Source organism: Protomyctophum parallelum (genome assembly GCF_964188405.1).
Source record: "Protomyctophum parallelum genome assembly, chromosome: 1".
NCBI classification, from domain to species: domain Eukaryota; kingdom Metazoa; phylum Chordata; class Actinopteri; order Myctophiformes; family Myctophidae; genus Protomyctophum; species Protomyctophum parallelum.
In genome coordinates, this window is record NC_139697.1 from 17,080,929 (window position 1) to 17,099,667 (window position 18,739).

The 18,739-nt window shown below is 43.2% G+C and overlaps 1 protein-coding gene across 2 annotated transcripts in view; it reads left to right on the forward strand.

Annotated features, from left to right (window-relative positions):
• The first annotated feature begins 575 nt into the window (after positions 1-575).
• fam83hb (family with sequence similarity 83 member Hb) overlaps positions 576-18,739 on the forward strand; it is a 72,629-nt gene continuing 54,465 nt past the window's right edge. For both annotated transcript variants that reach the window (XM_083783461.1, XM_083783460.1), the window contains exon 1: positions 576-932. The gene's annotated coding sequence lies outside the window, so the exon portion shown is untranslated. The remainder of the gene's footprint in view (positions 933-18,739) is intronic.

Consider the following 18,739-nt stretch of genomic DNA (forward strand, 5'->3'; position numbering starts at 1 on the left):
CCTGGGCCCTCATCGTATGTCGATATGACCTCATCAAACCTGTACACCCTGTACACTCAAAACAGACTCCATATATGGCCAGTACAGAATTCAATTCATTCCATATGTTGATCTGACCCCCCATTCCAAAGCGCCAGCGCTCGCCCAGCAGTCTGCCGTCACCCATGGCGGATGCGTGCACACGACCTCAGGGCATGTTACTGGTAATAGTAGGCTAGTATAGGCATGTGGTACTTTAAGTACATTTTGAAACCAATACTTTTGAACTTTTACTCAAAAAAATGTTGATTACCTGTAACAGAGTATTTATTGCAGCAGATACTTATTAAGTAAAAACCTTGAGTTCTATCTCCAGTTTCCAACAGGTAGTCAGCGGCAGCCGCTTAGCATTATTATGACGACAGCCCTAGACGTCAAGTTCATTCAGTTTGACTTCTAACGGGTACAAATTATAATAAACTATTATCTTTTGAACCAAGCCACTCTCATGAATCTTCCAATGGCTGAGCAACAGGCAGGAGGAGGAGTTATAGAGCCAGACATGGAAAAAACGAAACTTCTTCCTCCTCCTCCAGTTCTCACACAACCAACCGGTACAACAGACGGATTGAGCCCGCGCTGCGAGCCGCACAGCACAGGCCCAGAGTGTGCGTCGCCTCGGTACATAGGACCGGAGGATCGGGGCTATATCTGGGGGCTGGAGTGGAAGTCCCGTCCCCCCTTACCGTCCCCCGTCCCTCCTCCTCCTCCTCCTCCATCCACCCACCACCACCACCAGGAATGTGACACACCGACAGCAGCGACCCATCCGCGGCCGAACATCAGCACACATTACCGGGGGAGAGAGAGAAAGAGAGACGGGATCCTCCCCTCTCCGTGGTCCATCGATACCTAACAGGACAGGACGGGACAAGTTGCTGCACAGTTGAAAGGTACTTAAAGGTAGAAAGTAGGAACATTATAGGTACAAACTAGTCTGTGGATTTATTGGAGAATATATTGTGCAGTCGACACACTTACCATGGTTTAAATACGAAATCATATTCGTTCTGTTCTGCGTGCTGTTCTTTTTCTACCTTAGTTGTTAGAACGGCATAAGAAAGTGACATTCCGTTGAGTTGACTCTCTGCTGACTAGATAGATATAGACTGTCTATAATATAACCTATACCTGCACTGGCGCTTTATGCTGGATTAACGTGTTATAAAACACAACAATGGCTTCACAGCTTCAGACTATATCCTGACAACAACTTGTTTTACTGGACGGAATTGCTGCAAAGACTTTATTATGATGATTGGCAGCAATGGCAGCTAGGGCTGATTGTTATACTCTGTAACTGTATTGTATAGGAGACATTTGGCAGCCACAGGTCAAACACAAAGACACTAAATATAGGAGCCTAATAGATTATTATTATTATTATTATTATTATTATTATTATTATTATTATTATTATCCATTTATACAATGTGTGGCCCGTGGGGGCCGTGGGGCTATTTGTATAACAGCTGCAAGCATTGAGTATACTCAATTGTCAATTGTATAGTAAGCCTATATTGATATTGGTCAATATATAATTTAAAAAAACAATTGATTGATTGATTGCCACCCTTTTGTTTACTTTTTGATCCATTTTGAACTTTTAAGTCCTAACAGTTTAAATAGTGATTGATTGATTGATTGAATACTTTATCAACAGTTAGATCCGTACAATAATGTAAACATGACGTAAGGTGTTTTCACGCTAACATCATGTCGTGATCTATTTATTAGCTTTTCATGTAAATGTCTAAAGAAAGACGCATTCATAATAACGCATTGCAAAAAGTACAAATGTCAGTACAAAACATCATCAGTCATTGTTGTGTAACAGTATATTTACACCAGTATGTTGGACTGTACGCTGGTTGAACTCCACGCTGTGACTTTAGAGCAAGGCATTTCCCTACAGTACAGTCCTCTGTAGACTTTGATCTGTTGGGCGTGTTCGTCATAATAACAACGATAACACCTACACTATGTACACACTACACACACACACACACACACACACACACGCACACGCACACGCACACGCACACGCACACACACACACACACACTCTCTCACACACACACACACACACACACACATACACAGCAAAGACGTGTAAAGTGAGTTAGTTTCATGAACATAGAGTCTCTGCACAGGCAGGAATAGTTCAGCATGTGATTGTTCTAACCTTGTTAGACTGAGAATAAAAGGATGCAATGTTTGTTAGGAGGGGGATTTCTATTACCGCGCATGTGTGCGTGTGTGTGTGCGCGCATGTGTGTGTGTGTGTGTGTGTGTGTGTGTGTGTGTGTGTGTGTGTGTGTGTGTGTGTGAGAGAGAGAGAGGGAGGAGAATGACAATGAATGAATGAGTTAATCTATTATGACAACAGTTTCGTGAGGGAACTTGAACGTGAAAACGAGAGCATCATCTTCAGTTGTTTTTGTTTTTTTAAATCACCATAAACAATCCGTCAGTTCTGAAAACAGGTTGGACCGTGTGTGTGCACACTATAGTCTACACACATTCCCCACATACAGTGATTAGCAGTCAGACAGAATGGTAAATAGTACATTTATATAGCACTTTTATCCAAAGCACTTTACATAGATTGTGCATTACATTCACCCATTCATTCACACACCGATGGCGGGGGAAACCATGCAAGGCACCAACCTGCACACCGGGAGCAATTAGGGGTTCAGAGTCTTGCTCAAGGACACTTCGACACTAACTCTGGGGGAGCCCACAGGGATCGAACCGGGAACCTTGCGGTTGCCACCCGACTGTTCTACCGGCCACTCTACCCCTGAGCAAGGGGGTGGGTAAGGGGTGGCGCAAGATATACCACATAGTCTTTTGAATACAATTAAATAAAAATCATATTTAGTCATCCGGAAATGTAGTCATCCGGAAAGTTAGTCTAGTTTTAGTTGACTAAATCTACAGTTGATTTTGTTTGATACAGTTTAATTTGGCGGGCCTCGTCGTAATGGCAGATACCTTGCATGGACAATGGCCGATCTACAAGCTGCGATTTTGTGAGCTTTTAGCTTTGTGAGCTTGTAGATCTGCTAATTTCAGAGCACATGAACCAAACATAAAATGACTTGTCTCTTTAGTTCTACTGGATCTCATTCTCTTCTCCACTAGTCCCTCCCTGACATTTTATTTGTTGGCGAAATTGTCAACATAAATATTTTTGTCATAGCTCGGTTTTCATGTCGTTTTGTCTGTGTGGTATAGTACACTAACATACGTGTACACTATACGGGGAAGGGGGTAAAATCCTGGTTACCGAACTGGTTGCCAGCTCGAACCCGGGCTCCACCAGAGTTAGTGTCGAAGTGTCCTTGAGCAAGACACCGAACCCCTAATTGCTCCTGATGTGCAGGTTGGTGCCTTGCATGGTTTCTGGCGCCATCGGTGTATGAATGTGTGTGTGTGAATGGGTGAATGTAATGCACTATAAAGTGCCTTGGATAAAGGCGCTATATGAATGCACCATTTACCATTTACATAGCCACAAAAAGAGAAGTAACACATGTAAATGAGCAATTTCACGATTATTTATTAGTGTAAGAAACAACCTTGTTTGAGACAAAAATGCATCACACGATGCTGCGTGGAAGCAGGCGACTTCCTGGACCTTACACACAAATAAAAGGCTGAAACTGGCCTGGAAAGACGGAAAATTCCTCCAAGTACAGATCTAGGGTCATGATTTACCAATTCACTGACTTATTTTGAAAAGCCAAACCGGATCCCGCATCGGCAGTGAGGGAATTTAGTAAATTCACACATTTTTTTTGGTTATATGTCTATTTTTGGCATTATTGATCGTACAGAGGGTAAAATTATCGTACAAAATAGGATAATTATCGTACTACATCTGGCACCAGTGCAACGCACTAGTGAGCTGTGATCTAACATATATAAATGACAGATAGGTGGCGCTGCTCTCACCTCACCGTCCTGTGAGGAAGTGACAGTTGGAGGTCCTGAACATGATCTGCTAGCTAGGCTATGGCCATGCAGCCGTTTACCCTCCCAAACCTGTTTCCTATAGGTGGCACCCCCCCCCCAACCACACACACCTACCCTGTCTGCATGCACAACACATCAACAACTGTAACCTTGAAGCGGACAGTTATGCCAGATCACTCAGTGATAAGTGTATGTTCAGTGAGGTGTGTGTAGGTGTGTGTGTGTGCGCGCACACATGTGTGTGTGTGTGAGAGAGAGAGAGACAGAGACAGAGAGAGAGAAAGAGAGAGAGAGAAAGTAGGCTATGTTCTTATACGAGGTATGTGTTGAAACCCTGAATCAGCTGAGTTGCTGTGTTTCCTCCCTTTCACACGTGTTGAGACAGATCATCATCGCAGGTTGATCTCTCTCTCTCTCTCTCTCTCTCTCTCTCTCTCTCTCTCTCTCTCTCTCTCGTCCGCACAGGCATCCAGAGAATGAGCTACTTTACACGCTCTCCGAGCGTGTAAAGAACCTGTCTGAATAATGTCCAGGTCATTACATGTGGATCTTTGAGTGCTTTGTGTGATTCTGAAGGTGTGTTGGATGATGACGTCCGTACGTCCGGGCCAGTGTGGCTGCCAGCATGCGTGCGTGCGTGCGGAGGACGTTCAAATATATTCACGTCAAGCACCCCCCTCCATTCTGAACGGGAACCCCTTTTGGTGTTTTAAGCACTATGTTATACTTTAGCTATTGGAAAATAGCAGATCTATAAGCTCATAGCGCGGCACCGAGTGCCACGCTACGAGCTTGTAGATCTGCTATTTTTTTTTTATCGTAAAAATGTGGCGCAAATCTTTGAATATAAGAGCGAATGTTTTTAACTCAAATATTTGCTTCTGAGGGGGTCCCTGGAACAACATATTTTCAGATGGGGGTCGGCGGCCAAATACAGATAATTCTGGGGGTCCTTGACATGAAATAGTTTGAGCACATGAGGTTTTTCAGAAAACTGTGAAGAGAGGAGAGTCCGCACACAGGTTTGCTCCAAGGTGTTTGCTTTTTATTCAATACACCATAAATAAGGCACAACGTTTCGGCCGTGAACGGCCTTCATCAGGTGACTCTCCTCTCTTCACTGTACTTACCTTAGTCCAGCACCAAACAGGAACTGGATGTGCGCTAGCCACCTACCTTTTTATACTAGTTTTTCAGAAAACTGTCACAATTTAGAAGACATTTGTAGAATCGTCCTCAGGTCGAAATGGGTCAATGCCTCCAAGTACAGATCTGGGGTCATGATTTACCAATTCACTGACTTATTTTGAAAAGCCGAACCGGATCCCGATTCGGCAGTGAGGTGATTTAGTAAATTCACACAGTTTTTTTGTGATATGGTGAAATGATCATATATTTCGTCCATTTTTGGCCCTGGAACATATTTCCAGATGGGGGTCCGCAGCCAAATAGGCTACAGATAATTTTGGGGGTCCTTGACATGAAATAGTTTGAGAACCACGGACATAGAAAACATAGGTATTTCAGAAAACTGTCAGGATTTAGAAGACATTTTTTTTAAAAGGCCTAAATGGGTTAAAGGCGGACTGCAAGTCCAATTGCTCGCCTGATTGGCTCAGACTGCAGATTGGCTAGAAGTGCTCACCTGTCCAAGCTGTGGTGGAGATCTTTCACGCTCAGAGCTACATGTGTACTTGTTGGGGGTCACAGGGTCACGGGGTCGATTGGCTGAGCAAAGTATAGGCCTATAGACATTACATATTGAGCATAATAGTTATATATGGATAGATAGTAATGGAACTTTTAAAGGCAGGAGGCAGCGGTGGCCGAACGGTTTGCGGAGTGGTCTTGATATCGGAAGGTTGCTAGTTCGTATCCCCGGACCGGCATGTTAAAAATTACCACCGCCGAAGTGCCCTTGGACAAGGCATTGAACCTCTACCATGAAATGTTCTATGAGCAGGGCCTGGCTGTAAACAAGTTCTTGAGCTTAGTCCAGTTACCCTGGGTAAACATGGTACCTTTCCTTTTCTTCCTGTGAGCAAAAAAAAAAACGCAACAAAATATCCCGACCGGGCGTCCGATCTCGCGAGGAAGAAAGAGATGTTTATCATCACAAAGAGAGAGAGAGAGAAAGAGAGAGAGAGAGAAACGAGATCTTCTATCATCACACGCCGCGCGGCGGCGGTAAAACACACCGCGGGGTTGCTATAACGACAAAACAAAGCAGCGTCCTGTGTCTGTTGTGTGTGCGTCTATATCCACCCTGCTGTAGGTTGGAAAGGAGACTGTCACTGCTTGTTGCTTCATCCTAGCATGATTCGACACACACACACACACACACACACACACACACACACACACACACACACACACACACACACACACACACACACACACACACACACACACACACACACACACACACACACACACACACACACACACACACACACACACACACACACTTTTAGATTTCTCCAGTTTAATCCTGAGTTTAAGTTTTGTTGTATTCAAGATCTGATTTTAGGCATGTTTAAGCCAACAGGAAAATCTGTGTTGAGGTTCTTAATCCACTGTTTTTCATTCAAACTTCTTTGTCCTACTGTCCAGTTGGGATTGTGTTGAAGTCCATCGCCTTTTAGAGCTCCAATGCCGTGAGCCATGAAATGTTGAACAAATCTTGTGGTTGTCTTTTTTGCATTGTTAATATTGTATCTGTGTTGTCCCAGCCTTGTAGCTATTGTTTTACCCGTTTCTCTGACATATTGTAAACCACATTTTTCACATGTGATTAAATAAATGCAGTTGCTGGTTCTGTCTGTTATTTGTTGTTTAATCTCCAACACGCATTTTGTAGTTCTATTTTTTACTAATTGTTTGGGTTTGAAGTATTCTGGTCCCTGGCGTGCTGGTGTGTTGATTCCTTTTAGCTTGCTGTGTACTAGATAGTCTTTAAGGTTTTTGTGTTTTCTGTAGGCCGATATAATTTTATAATCTTTTAGAAGATCAGGTCCCCCAGGCCTTATCTAGGGCACCATTTCCCTGGGGTGGGGGGGGGGGGTAATGGTCACAGGAAGGGTGTGAGCGAGTTAGGGGCGTGTAACGAACAATACGATATACATTTTAACAGCGAACATACGATGCGTATCACAATGGTTGACGATGCCGTACATCTGGACGATATTGGTTCATTCATGGCGATACGATTAATGACTCAATGCTTTGAAATCGATACGGTAACTATTTAAGCAAATACATGAAATAATAAATATGTGTGAGAGACGTGTGGTTAGTGGAGGTTTTACAAGGGAAACCTTTATTATGATGGATATAAATAAGTAAACACAGTGGTTCTCTGGCAAACACATTGCACAGACATTGTATTTGAACACATAAAGACACGACACACCGCAGCTTGACATGAACACAGAGAATACACACATTTATCAATAGGCCAAGTGTAGTGATATGGAAGTGTATAGTGATATGGAATGGATCAAAACCCTCTTTTTATTTCTGAGGGGCGGCGCCAGCCCCTCCTATTCAGTATTTAAGTCCGACGTCATTTTGTAGTGCTACGTTACGTCCGGGTCCAAGTGGCACCAGCTCCCGTCCGCATCCCATTGTAAATAGAATATCTAAACGCGTGAATCTTTTTAAATTGACGTTATTTTTCAGAAAGGAAGCCATAGAGGGTTAAAATGGGTCTTAATGCTTCCAACTCGAGTAGAATTATTAATGTTTTGTACAAGTGTCCATGACAACAAAAATATATGATGTGGAGACAATAAAGACTATTATTATCATTATTATTGAAGGTGGCAACAGTCCATTTGCTCGGTAAAATATTTCGGGGGATATTTACAATGTGTGCAGGCTTGAGTATGTTGAATCTAGTTTGCATTAATGAGGATTTAGTTGACACAATCAAATAAAATGGCGATAGTATTCCATGTGGGGCAGACGGCCTGTCACAGCCAGATTTTGGAGAGCAGCGCAGCTTTGTTGTTGCGAGGAAAGCGGTAAAATGAGACTTTCGTGGTTGTTTTCGTCTCAGATTTAGTCCGACGGAGCGTCACAGTATAACTCCATGGGGACTCCAAAAGCGACACAAAAGTAGGACCCGGAAGTATCTCAGGAGGGGGCGCTCACGTCACAGCTAAAATACTGAATACACAGGTTTAATGTTTGTCTTTAGTTCAATGTTTGTTTAATAAATGCCATTGACAATGAAGGGAAAACGTACGTCATCAACACAAACATGCCATTGACGATAAAGGGAATTTATTGTTTGTGTCGGCACCGTTTGTTTTACATCACCTTGTCACGATCACCTGTTCAACATGAGTTATTATCATCTTACAAGATGATAAGAGTGCCCCTCACTTAACACGTGATTCTTTCCTTCTTGAAAATTGCTAAATACCACGCAAAAGTACTTAGCATTGATACAATTGATTATTCGCATTGGGGGTGCATTACTTAGTTTAGACTAGTCATTGGTTAGACATGGGTTAAGGTTAGGTTTAGGTGTGCTGCCCCGTGGGAGGTTAGGGTTAAGGTGAGGGTTTGAGATAGGTTGTAGTTGTAGGACTAATGACTGGTCTAACCAAATGACTAGTCTAAACCAAAAACTGTCTAAACTAAGTACTGCACCCCTATTTTTCAATAGCTAAAGTGTAACATAATTAAAACACCAAAAGGGGTTCCCGCCCAGTATGGGTTAATGACTATTTCTATGCATTTGATGTATTACCATGTGTTGTTCTTGCTATACTGTATAAGTATATAGACTGTGAACTCACCTATATGCTTTCTCTGGCATAGGCAGCTCCTGGACATGAAACTAATTAATTAGAGCGACAGAGAGAGAGAGAGGAGTGTGTGTGTGTGTGTGTGTGTGTGTGTGTGTGTGTGTGTGTGTGTGTGTGTGTGTGTGTGTGTGTGTGTGTGTGTGTGTGTGTGTGTGTGTGTGTGTGTGTGTGTGTGTGTGTGTGTGTGTGTGTGTGTGTGTGTGTGTGTGTGTGTGTGCGTCAATTTAACAAAGGTGCAGATGATCAGAAATCAGCAGAGAGTGAGTGACGTTTGCGCTACTGTATGCCGAGTGGACTAGTCGGTCCCAGACTTTATTTTTCTCCCTGCAAATGAAAACGTCTGGGTTTCCGAGGCTACTGTATAAATCACTCTGGATTAAGAGCGTCTGATAAATGCCAACAACATTGTAAATTGAGTAAAGGCATAATGCTAATGCTGTGCTGCCACCGATCCTGTGATTTGAGGCCGGTGTGTGAACTTCCCGCTGTATAACTTCCAATACGGAATACACCATTGTTCAGTTCACTCTGCTTAACCCATTCAGGACGTTTTCATTTGAAACATTATGTTATACTTTAGCTATTGAAAAATAGCAGATCTACAAGCTCGTAGCGGGCCACCGAGTGCCGCGCTACGAGCTTGTAGGCCTAAATGGTCAGACCTGGGAGAGATGGCCACCGAAAAGGAAATCCTTTTGGCCGAAACCGAATATAGGAAACAGTTGGCCGAAAACCGAACACAGAATAGTCAAATATGATTAATATTATATATCTTTTTTGTTTTTTTGGTTTGTTTGTTTGTTTTGTCAATTTCTGTACCATTGCTGTCATGGCTGTAACTTAAAGCTACCTGATTATGGTAAAATACATAACAATACAAAACTTAACTTAAATAATAATCACTATTATGGTTCCATAAAACATTTATTCAGCACTTTTGAATGCATTCATTAATTGCATACATGAATTCCAGACTGACTGCTGAAACATTGTATTGTAACAATATCTGTGATATTTGGAAATATTTCCAGGCCGCAGAAGACTGTGACATGTTGGCGGTGAGCCAGCCGTTTACAGTATATCAACCTACTGTACAACATGGTTTAATATGTTGAAACCGTGCTTGTAGCCGCATTTTGCTCACGTCATCACAACAAAACATTATGTTACGTAGGTGTGACAGACAGTGGGTCGTGGACAGACAGTGGCCTTGTGGTTAGAGTGTCCGCCCCGAAACTGCGAGGTCGGGGGTTAGATCCCCTGCCAGGTCATACCAAAGACCCAATGTCTCCCCGCATCAAAGGGTTGGATCGGGGGTCAAATCAACTAATCAAATGATTCCTGAGCGCAGCACGGTTGCAGCTCACCGCTCCTTGGCTGCGGCTCACCGCTCCAAGAGATTGGTCAAATGCGGAGACCAAATTTCACTGCGGTAACGTGTGTGACAAATCGTATGACTTTGACTTTGATGGGTTCCCAAAGTGGGGTCCGGGTACTTGAGGGAGCTCTAGGGGGTACCTAGCTCAATTAGAGATAGTTGGGAACCAAATGGACCCTAACGGTTCCATTTGTACACACTCAGAGTTAAATTAACAGTGGTTTTACAATATAAATTGGGGTCCCAGCGATAGAAATGCCATTAAATCGGGGGTCTGTAGCATAATGCGTGTGAATGTCCACATGTCCATGAAATTAATATATATTATATATTTCGGAATCACTGCTAGAGCCGTAAAAATCCTCCCTTATCGGGGTCACTGTTTTCAAACGGGGGTCCGTGGCCTAATACATTTTTATTTGGGGGTCCTTGACACGAAAAAGTTTGGGGACCAGTGCCACTGACGTAGGTGTTTTGACTATTCAGTGATATTTTTTCGGCCTATTCGGGGTCAAAACAGAAAAGGCCGAAAATGCAGCCTATATTTTCTGAGGATGAATATTCCGTGCATCACTACCTTCTTTCTTGTATTTTTACACACACACAGTCTGTCTGTGGTAAATGGTGGATTTATATAGCGCCTTAATCCAAGGCTCTTTACATAGATTGTGCATTACATTCACCCATTCACACACACACACACACACACACACACACACACACACACACACACAACAGACGAAACCAGGCAAGGCACCAAACTGCACATCAGGAGCATTTTAGGGGTTCAGAGTTTTGCTCAAGGACACTTCAACACTAACTCTGGGGGAGCCCGGGTTCGAACTGGTGACCTTGCTGTTACCATCCAGCCACTCTACCCCTGACCCTCCGTCGCTATGGTGGAAAGACACACAGACCTTCTGTGGTAGAAAGACTGTGTGGATTTTAACCCATTCTGGGCGGGAAGGCAACTCCTTTTGGTGTTTTAAGCATTAAGCTATTGAAAAATCGCACTTCGATCTTCTAGATCTGCTATTTTTGAAAAATATCTTTGCTTCTGTTCCCTGGAACAAAATATTTTCAGATGGGGGTCGGCAGCCAATTACATACAGTATAATGTCCTTGACATGAAAAAGTTTGAGAACCACTGACATATAGAAACATGAGGTTTTTCAGAAAACTGTCAGGATTTAGAAGGCATTTGTAGAATCGTCCTCTCACCCCAGATGAGAGCTCACCCTGCAGCCGGTACGCACCGTCCTCCTGCTATACGTCGGAGAGATTCTCTCGCTGGGCTGAGCTGAGCTGAGCTGAAGGCTGTCCTTGCTTTGGTTGATTTGGTCTCAGATAATTGGAGAAGTATGCAGAGGGAATGTCGGAGATCTAACGAGCACGAAATTCCATCGTGTTATACAGACTTGGCGACATGATGAACTGTTTCCGTGCGTACAAGGAGCATGTGTTCCCAACGTGGCTGCCTATACACTGCCGCTGCAGAGTCTGCTGCTGCTGAGACTCTAAGAGAGTTTAGAATAGAAATGGAGGGGAGGCATACTTTGGTTAGACATAGCATTGGTTAGACATAGTATTGGTCTGACTGGATTGGTGAGGGGTGCGTTGAAACGACCGGATTAAGGTTGGTGAGGGACGCGTTAAGGGTTGGGAGAGGGTTAAGGTTATAGGTTTAGGTGTGCTGCCCCGTGGGATCTTATAGGGCTAGGGTGAGGGTTTGAGATATCGGACCAATGGTGCAGTATGTCTAACCAAAACCACACAGGCCCATACGTGGGACCCTGTTTCCACTTGTAAATGAAATAAACATGAAGGATTGTTTTACGCTCAATTCGTGGCTTGGCCGTGCTGCCGCGTGTCTTTTCACAGAAAATAGCAAGATCCAAACAAGCAGCCAAATATACGTCAGTCAGTGGTTCGTTAGTTACGTCGGGGGGGGATTCCCTGAAACCTTCGTGGAACTTTCCTTTCGCGGACAGAAACGGCAGCAGCAGCAGCGTGCCACAAGTCATAAAGTCTCTGAAGAACTGAGTCAGGGTTGAGGAAACAGGATGTCAGCCATATTACAGTGAATGCAGTGCCTGGTCCGAGGCCCTAGGCTGCTGGTGACTCACCACCACCACCACGGCCAGGCTGTGGCCACTGGTAGGCTGATTGCAGGGTGGGGTTGGGACACGACTGCTGCTTGGACCCTTTGCTATCGTTACCCAGGGTGCCCCCGGGGGCGTGCGTGCGTGTGTGTGTGTGTGTGTGTGTGTGTCTGTGTGTGTGACTGTTCTGCTGCGCAAGTGGAACACGTCATACTCGATCCTTGAGCTGCTACGGTATTATACGACCTTACCTTACACACACCCATTCAGCGCACGCACGCACGCACGCACGCACGCACGCACGCACGCACGCACGCACGCACACACACACACACACACACACACACACACACTGGGTCAGACAAACATGGACACTACACACACACACCCTGGCTGCTACTGGCTGGCTGGTACACTGTGTTACCCAACAAGCACATTAATGCTGGAAAGAAAAAAAAAACTTCACTCACATTCCCAGCTTTTATATGAGTCCCAAAATAGCTGCAAGATTCCCCCAAAGTCCTCTCTCTTGTTTTCTTAACATTTGTGACCAGATATGTCTCAGGGGATATGCCATTGGATTTTCTTCATATGATATGAAAGCAGGGAATCATAGCTTCAAATTGACATAGTGGTTGTTCAGTTTGACCCACCGGTTTTGGAGATATGGCTTATAGAGTAATCAATGTCTTGCAGAAAATAGCGAGTTGAGAAAACAGGCTTGAAAGGTTCACTTACATTGCACCTAGCTACATGTTTAAGCATTTATGTTGATTTCAGCTCTGACATTTGTTTCAGACATGCTGTAGCATGTGAAGAGGAGGAGGGGGGGTCCCTGGAACACCATATTTTCAGAGGGGGGTCGGCGGCCTATTACATATAGTTTTTGGGGACGGGGTCCTTGACGTGAAATAGTTTGAAAACTTTTTTTTTTCAGAAAACTGCCAGGATTTAGAAGACATTCGATTAGTAGAATCGTCCTCAGGTCGGGTTAATGACAAAGAGTGCTTTACTGAGCAGACCTACATTAATGACAAAGAGATGTGTGCCACACATCTAGGACTGAATGGACGAAGGTCACATGGTGTCATCTTACATGTTAACGTTTTTTGCTGTTTAGTCTCTGTCATTCATGCATGATCTTCAATCTGCCGGGCCTTGCTGTGTTGATTATTATGATTTAGTTTTAGTCGCAGTCCTTTGAACACGTTTTCAATTAGTTTTATTCATATGTATTGGTCATCTGAAAAATGTTTTAGTGTTAATCTAGTTTTAGATGTTTTAAAATGTATTTTTGGTGGACCTTGATGGTAATGTATGGCTGACTTGGTTGCATGCTGAAAATAGCAGATCGACAAGCTCACAACGTGTCGCGGTGAGACATGTTGTGAGCTTGTCGATCTGCTATTTTCAGCAATGCAACCAAACATAAAATTACTTGTCTTTTAGTTCTACTGGATATCTTCTCCCTAACATTTTAGTGTGTAGTTTGTATTGACACAATTGTCAATGGATTTAGTCTTCGTTTTAGTCATCATATCTTAGTTTTTATTTCGTTTTCCTCAGTGAAAAAAGGTAGTCGACGAACAGTTTTACTCGAGGAAATCAACACTGTTGCCTCGTTGTTGTGTGTCCACTCCTCACATTGTTAGTATGGAGATCATCCCAAATTCTGTTTCTTTGTTCGTGTTTACGGAGCACAGAGACTGTCACCATCACATAGCAGTGTTGTTTTCGTCGACTACTATGACGAAAAATGTTCGTCGACTGTCTTTTTTCACTGACAAAAACTAAATAAAAACTAAGCCATGATGACTAAAACTATGACTAAATATACTGTTAAGTAAGTCATTTTACACTCTGTTGCATGCTGAAAATAGCAGATCTACAAGCTCACAAATCTCACGCGCAGACGCACGCGATCTTTAGCAGCATTAGGGCTCAGATTGAAGTCAAGGAGCTTAATAAAACTTGAATCCGAGATCGCGGGTCGTATAGTCCCGAGTAGAACTGGAAATGGAGCACGCAGCGATAATGATAAAGGGAGAGAATGTGGTTTAACATGTACATCATTTACACCCATAACTGTAAACGGAATTATATCTCCACAACATAACTGCACACAACCGACATGCCTGTAGCTCTGTCTGCCTGTAATGCTGTTTATGGCTTTAAAGTCAATTTAGGTTGTCATGTAAACACGGTTGGCAAGTACAGCTGTGACAGCTGATTGGCAGCCAGTCTGATGTACGGTACAGTTACAGTACAGTTACAGTATGGTATGCTACGGTACAGTATGGTACAGTACAGCACAGATCGAAGGTGACATAGATTTCACCTGCAACTCCAACCTCAGTGCGTTTACTCAATGAGCGTCTGTCTGTCTGTCTGTCTGTCTGTCTCGGTGGTGGAAAGTAACTAAGTGCATTAACTCGAGTACTGGTACTTAAGTACAACCTTGAAGTATTTGTACTCTACTTGAGTATTTGCAGTAGCCAAAGCTTTTACTTTCACTCCACTACGTTTATTTAAAAACTTTAGTTACTTTCAAAGTGACTGGTAAATAATGTCTGTTTTGTAATAATAATCAAAGTTTAACTTTGTAGACTTTGATTAGTATTACAAAACAGACATTATCCAAATGAAAATAGCCGGTGAGCTTGTAGATCTGGCTATTTTCACAAGATTTTTGTATGTATTTTGAAAATGTATGAAATACGTACTTTCTACCTTTAGATAATTCTGAACTTTTACTTGTAACAGAGTAATTCTACATTGCAGGATCGAGTACCCTCTCTCTCTCTCTCTCTCTCTCTCTCTTTCTCTCTCTCTCTCTCTCCTGTGACTTGACGTGAACCTCCTGTTCCCATATTCTTCTCTCTCTCTCATGCAGCCTTCATATACATATTACTCTAAAAAAAACAAAAACAGATAGGATTTCACTTGACACCGAAATGCAAAAATGCTATTTTAATCTCCCCGGCTTAAGTGTCATTAAGCAGGGCGTGTGAGCCCTGTAGCGGGAGTGCCGAGTCAGAAATAAACTCCTAGCACGTGTGTGTGACACAAATGTATTAGTATTAATATTAATAACATTAATAATTCTCTAAACTACCCCCCCCCCCTGGCCAGCCGGGACGCCTGTCGCCTGATGGAGGGGAAAGGAACTGGTTGGAATAACGTGTTCCTTCCGCGCTACGTCCAACTAGGGAAACACTCCCCCCTGTCAGGTGAAAAGAAGCGGCTTGGACTCCTCATGCAGTGAAGGAAGCATGAGGTCAGTCCGTTGCTCTATAATGACACTACAGAGGAAGTGTAGCACCATTAGATATTTGACACTGGGTGAAGAAAGGGGTTACAAAATTGTGGAATAAAAATGTAGGGAAAAAAAATAACATTGATAATAATAAAACAAAATGTATGGAACTAATTTGCAATAATATAAAGTTCCTGATGTCTGGATCTGAATTATGTTGTGGTCTAATTTAGTTTGCTTGTTGGTGCTCCAATGTCTAAGGCATTTTCTTTTAGCTATTATTATTTCTTATTTAACCCATTTAGACCTGAGGACGATTCTACAAATGCCAGTTTATTTATTATTATTTGTTTAATAATTTTTATCCCACAATTTTGTAACCCATTTTTCACCCGTGTCAATGATCTAATGTGATCCTGGGCTCTACACACCCTCTGCCAACCTAGTCCCCATTATGTGGGGTACATGGGGAGAGCAACGGACTTGAACTCATGCTTCCTAGCATTACGTTATGCTTTAGCTATTGAAAAATAGCAGATCTACAAGCTCATAGCTAATTTTTTTAATGTTGAGGTCAGGCCTAAATGGGGTAAGACACCTAAAGGGGTTCCCGCCCAGTTCATGCGTTAATCACATTGAACTGTTAAACATCATGTGTCAGTGCTTTGTTCCTCTCAGTGCACGTATACGTGCACACATCCGCTGAGGTATAGCAGCAGCAGGTACGTGGCATATTGTCCCTGTGAAGGTGTGTTAAACCTCAAAGCTATAATCATTACACTTACTGCAACAATGGAGGCTTTATGTGAGGCTGATTATTATGGACGACGAGCCTGTGACCGTCTTATCTCATGTGTCTGTCCCCGAGAGATTTATGAATCCCACCACAGCTGTAGGATACACCCGTGACCCGTCCGATTGGCTATACCGGGCAAGCAGGCGTGGTTTTACTGAAGGTTAGGGTTAGGTTTAGGTATAGTTTACTGATGTTAAATTGCACGCATACTGTCCTACACACTGTGTGTGTGCGCACACAGAGACAGTGTAGGATAAGGGTCTGTAACAGAATGGAACACAAATGGAACCAAATGGAGTTAAATTGATTTTACAAGTGTGTGGGTAATGTGTAAATGTTGGTGTCCTTCCTTGCCATGACAAGATTCCCTACCATGCATTTGTAAGGCTATACTTTCATGTTATAGTGCTGTTTTTATTTATTAAAAAAATGTAATGGTGCGACTACATTTTGCACCAGTGCTACAGAGTAAAAAAAAGTAAATTTTGAGCCATGATTTACATGATCACTTTGGGACCACATTATTGTTTACTGTATTCCTGTGACTTTAAACAAAACTGTTTTCAAATGGGAAAAGAATCGTTTCAAGCAAGCAGTACAAAGTAAAGAAATAAGTGGCCATGACCTGAGGGCAAGTAGAAAATGACCTGTGCCCGACGGGCAAGTGCCTCTGAGACCTTAGTGTCAACCCCTGAATTCATACAGAGAAGGAGAAGTCGGCACACAGTCTTTGCTCCAGCAGTGTTTTTGTTTTATTTAATTCAGGACACGACGTTTCGGCCGTGAGCGGCCTTTGCCAGGTGATCTTTTGTCCAGCACCGGCGAGGAACTGGATGTGCGCAAGCCACCTGCTTTTTAAAATAGTTACAATTTAGTCATTTAGCAGAGGATCTTAATCCAGAGCGACTTACATAAAGCAAGAACACATGAACAAATCAAACAAACAGATCAAATACATAGAACTATCAAGTCATTAAGGATCATAAGCAAGCTAAGAAACTAATATCCTAACATCCGTCTAACAATGGAACGAATATCTATATCCATCCATCCATCTTCAACCGCTTATCCGTAGTCGGGTCTCGGGGGCAACAGCTCCACCAAAGTGATCCAGACTTCCCTCTCCAGAGCAACATTATATATAATGAAACTATACATATATACACTACGCTATGTCTACATAAAATGCTATCTTAAGTTGCATGAGTTGAGCCTTTGCATACGCCTGTAAGGCCGTCGAGGCTAGGGCAAGTGCTACGGGCCAAGATGGAGTCTGAAGAGGTGAGGTTTCAGACTACGGCGGAAGATTGGGAGTGAGTCTGCAGTTCTGATTGCAGTGGGAATTTCATTCCACACTTCTGGGAGCCAGAAGGGAGAAGAGTTTGAGGGACGTGTGAGCGTTGAGCTGTGTTTTTTAGTGACTATATTGTTCTGCCAGCTATTTTTTCTGTAAATAGAACAATTGGGATGTTCTCATTTGCGATATGGAGCAAGGTATTAACAGTTAAAATAACCCAGTGCAGCTGGGGTTTAACATTGAGCACTTCCGCATTTGGGGTTAGGGACATTTCTTTCGATTTGGACACCTTTATTTCATACAGAAGGATGGTCTTCCTGCTTTCTTTGTGGCACCTCCAACGGTGCCATGGCGGACTACTAATGTCAGGGGCGCCCTCTTCCCTGAGCCAAGCCTACAGTATAAGCTTGACCGCATACCAGAGAGAGAAATATTTGGTGTCCAAATCAAAAATAAATATGTTCTTCCGGGTGCTTCAAAACGCCAATGAGCAACTTCCATCGAAATGAATAGCAGGGGGGGGGGGGGGTGTATTATGATAATAACACCACTGGGACTGTGCTGACCAGTGCGGACGGGACATGGTTTTCAGAGCAATTATCGCTGAAAACCTAAAAAATAGGAGAAAGAAAAGCATTCCGGACGGTACCTGCTCTCCTGTGTCTATACTGTCTACTCCTCCTGCTGAAACCACCAGCTTGTTGTTCTGTTGTTCATCAATGTGTTGCTTTACTTGCTTATGACCGTTGGAGAAAAGTGCCCCCTCCGTTCTGAGGCTCTGAACCTCGACCGCCATCAGCGCAATGAGCACACCTGCAGCAAATCTTTCTTAATTGAGCGCGGTGCTGGTGCAGGCGTGCACAAGTGCGCAAATCTACAAGCTGTACAACACGTCGCCTGCGCCTGCGTTGTGAGCTTGTAGATCTGCTATTTTTGGTGTGCGATACCGCGGGCGCAACGAAGTTCAAGTAGTCTAGTGTAGTTGAAGTAGTAGAAGTGTCTGCTATTGTGTATTGTCTGTCTGTGTTTTTAAAACGTTTTAAAACTGCTCATTTTACTTTGATGACCAG